Raw genomic sequence first — 3,831 nt, forward strand, 5'->3', positions numbered from 1 at the left:
GGTGAGGCCTGCATTCTCAGCCAATTCATAAAAATCATTGTAAATCCCGGCTTCTCTCAAGAAATCATCGGAAGGCCATTCACACGGCCGAACCTCCGCGGTGCGAGGAAAATTATATTTGGGCCTCTGTGCTTCTTCATTTTGCTTTTCCTTCGAGCTTCGGCACGATGAGCCCCTCAAAAATCTCTTCATTATTTTCTGAAAAATTCTGAAATTTTTAGTAACTTAAAATAAAAGTGAACCAAGCTCAACAAAATTGATAGCAACTACTCCTACAAGTGCCTAGAGACTATATCATGCATTAGAACTACTTGGAACCATATAAATTTGATATGCAAGCACAAGAACATGGTCACTTAGGCAGCACAAATTTGCAATGAATAGAGCACTAGAACAAAAACTAATTGGACCAATGGAGGAGTCACATACCAAGGAACAATCCCCCCAAGCAGTTTTGTGAGAGGTGCTTTGAGCAAGGAGATCGAAAATCGCAGCAAAATGAGCTAGAACTCGTGCTTGAGCTGGATGGTTATTTTTTTCGGAGGAAGAAGAAGTGTGTGGGTGCAGGAATAAGTGGAGGGGAGCCACCATGGGCCCATGAGGCAGGGGCGCGCCCAGGGGGTAGGCGCGCCCTCCACCCTCGTGGCCAGGTGCTTGCCCCTCCTGTTGTGTTCTCAGTGCCAGATATTCTCAAATATTCCAGAAAAAATCATATTCCATTTTCAGGGCATTTGGAGAACTTTTATTTTGGGGTATTTTTATATTGCACGGATAAATCAGAAAACAGACAGAAAAATACTATTTTTACTTTATTTCATCTAAATAACAGAAAGTAGAAAGAGGGTACAGAAGGTTATGCTTCCTAGTTTCATCCATCTCATGCTCATCAAAAGGAATCCACTAACAAGGTTGATCAAGTCTTGTTAACAAACTCATTCCGAATAACATGGAACCGGAGAAATTTCGAATAACACTATGTTACCTCAACGGGGATATGCACATCCCCAATAATAAGAATATCATATTTCTTCTTGACAATAGGAAGAGGAAATTCAAAGCCTCCAAAAATAATCGATGGAACTTTTCCAATAGAATTGATACTATGGACTTGAGGTTGTTTCTTCGGAAAGTGTACCGTATGCTCATTACCATTAACATGAAAAGTGACATTGCCTTTGTTGCAATCAATAACAGCCCTGCAGTATTCAAAAAGGGTCTTCCAAGAATAATAGACATACTATCGTCCTCGGGAATATCAAGAATAACAAAGTCCGTTAAAATAGTAACGTTTGCAACCACAACAGGCACATGCTCATAAATACCGACATGTATAGCAGTTGATTTATCAGCCATTTGCAAAGATATTTCAGTAGGTGTCAACTTATTCAAATCAAGTCTATGATATAAAGAGAGAGGCATAACACTAACACCGGCTCCAAGATCACATAAAGCAGTTTTAACATAGTTTCTTTTAATGGACCATGGTATAGTAGGTACTCCTGGATCTCCAAGTTTCTTTGGTATTCCACCCTTAAAAGTATAATTAGCAAGCATGGTGGAAATTTCAGCTTCCGGTATCTTTCTTTTATTAGTAACAATATCTTTCATATACTTAGCATAAGGATTCATTTTGAGCATATCAGTTAATCGCATACGCAAAAAGATAGGTCTAATCATTTCAGCAAAGCGCTCAAAATCCTCATCATCCTTTTTCTTGGATGGTTTGGGAGGAAAAGGCGTGAGTTTCTGAACCCATGGTTCTCTTTCTTTACCGTGCTTCCTAGCAACAAAATATCTCTTATCATAACATTGATTCTTTGATTGTGGGTTATCAAGATCAACAGCAGGTTCAATTTCTACATCATTATCATTACTAGGTTGAGCATCATCATGAACATTATCATTAACGTTTTCACTAGGTTCATGGTCATTACCAGATTGTGTTTCAGCATCAGAAATAGAGATATCGTTTGGATTCTCAGGTGGTTCAGCAATAGGTTCACTAGAAGCATGCAAAGTCCTATCATTTTTCTTTTTCTTCTTTTTAGAAGGACTAGGTGCATCAATATTATTTCTCTGAGAATCTTGTTCAATTCTCTTAGGATGGCCTTCAGGATACAAAGGTTCCTGAGTCATTCTACCAGTTCTAGTAGCACTCTAACAGCATAATCATTATTCTTACTATTCAATTCATTGAGCAAATCATTCTGAGCTTTAAGTACTTGTTCTACTTGAGTGGTAACCATAGAAGCATGTTTACTAATGAGTTTAAGTTCACCTTTAACTCTAGACATATAATCACCCAAGTGTTCAAGCATATCGGAATTGTATTTCAATTGTCTACCAAAATAAGCATTGAAGTTTTCTTGCTTAACCGTAAAGTTATCAAACTCATCCAAGCATTGGCTAGCAATTTTAGTAGGAGGGGTTTTAGCTTTATCATATCTATAGAGAGAATTTACCTTTACTACCTATGTCGGGTTATCAAGACCATGAGTTTCTTCAATAGGTGATGGATTAAGATCATAAGTTTCTTCAACAGGCGGTAAATTAAGACCATATATTTCTTCAATAGGAGGTAAATTCTTAACATCTTCAGCTTTTATACCCTTTTCTTTCATAGATTTCTTTGCCTCTTGCATATCTTCAGGACTGAGAAATAGAACACCTCTCTTCTTCGGAGTTGGTTTAGGAATAGGCTCAGGAATTCGCTCAGGAGATGGCTCAGGAAGTGTCCAATTATTTTCATTTGTCAACATATTATACAATAGAATTTCAGCTTCATTCGGTGTTCTTTCCATGAAAACAGAACCAGCACAACTATCCAGGTAATCTCTGGAAGCATTGGTTAGTCCATTATAAAAGATATCAAGTATTTCATTTTTCTTGAGAGGATGATCAGGCAAAGCATTAAGTAATCGGAGAAGCCTCCCCCAAGCTTGTGGGAGACTCTCTTCTTCAATTTGCACAAAATTATATATTTCCCTTAAAGCAACTTGTTTCTTATGAGCGGGGAAATATTTAGCAGAGAAGTAATAAATCATATCCTGGGGACTACACGCACAACCAGGATCAAGAGAATTAAACCATATCTTAGCATCACCCTTTAATGAGAACGGAAATATTTTAAGGATATAAAAGTAGCGAGTTCTCTCATCATTAGTGAACAGGGTGGCTATATCATTTAATTTAGTAAGATGTGCCACAACAGTTTCAGATTCATAGCCATGAAAAGGATCAGATTCAACCAAAGTAATTATATCAGGATCAACAGAGAATTCATAATCCTTATCAGTAACACAGATAGGTGAAGTAGCAAAAGCAGGGCCAGGTTTCATTCTAGCATTAAGAGATTGCTCCTTCCATTTAGCTAATAATCTCTTAACATCATATCTATCTTTGCAAGCAAAAATTTCTTTAGCAATTTCTTCATCCATAACATAACCCTCAGGAACAACAGGCAATTCATATTTATTAGGAGGAGAGTCTTCGTCATCACTTTCATCAATATTATCAGTTTCAATAATTTCATTCTCTCTAACCCTAGCAAGTTGTTCATCAAGAAATTCACCAAGTGGCACAGTAGTATCAAGCATAGAAGTAGTTTCATCATAAGTATCATGCATAGCAGAAGTGGCATCATCAATAACATGCGACATATCAGAACGAATAGCAGAAGCAGGTTTAGGTGTCGCAAGCTTACTCAAAACAGAAGGTGAATCAAGTGCAGAGCTAGATAGCAGTTCCTTACCTCCCCTCGTAGTTGAGGGATAAATTGTTGTCTTAGCGTCTTTCAAGTTCTTCATAGTGACCAGCAGATATAAATTCCAA

Source organism: Triticum aestivum, chromosome 6D, assembly GCF_018294505.1.
Source record: "Triticum aestivum cultivar Chinese Spring chromosome 6D, IWGSC CS RefSeq v2.1, whole genome shotgun sequence".
Lineage (NCBI taxonomy): Eukaryota > Viridiplantae > Streptophyta > Magnoliopsida > Poales > Poaceae > Triticum > Triticum aestivum.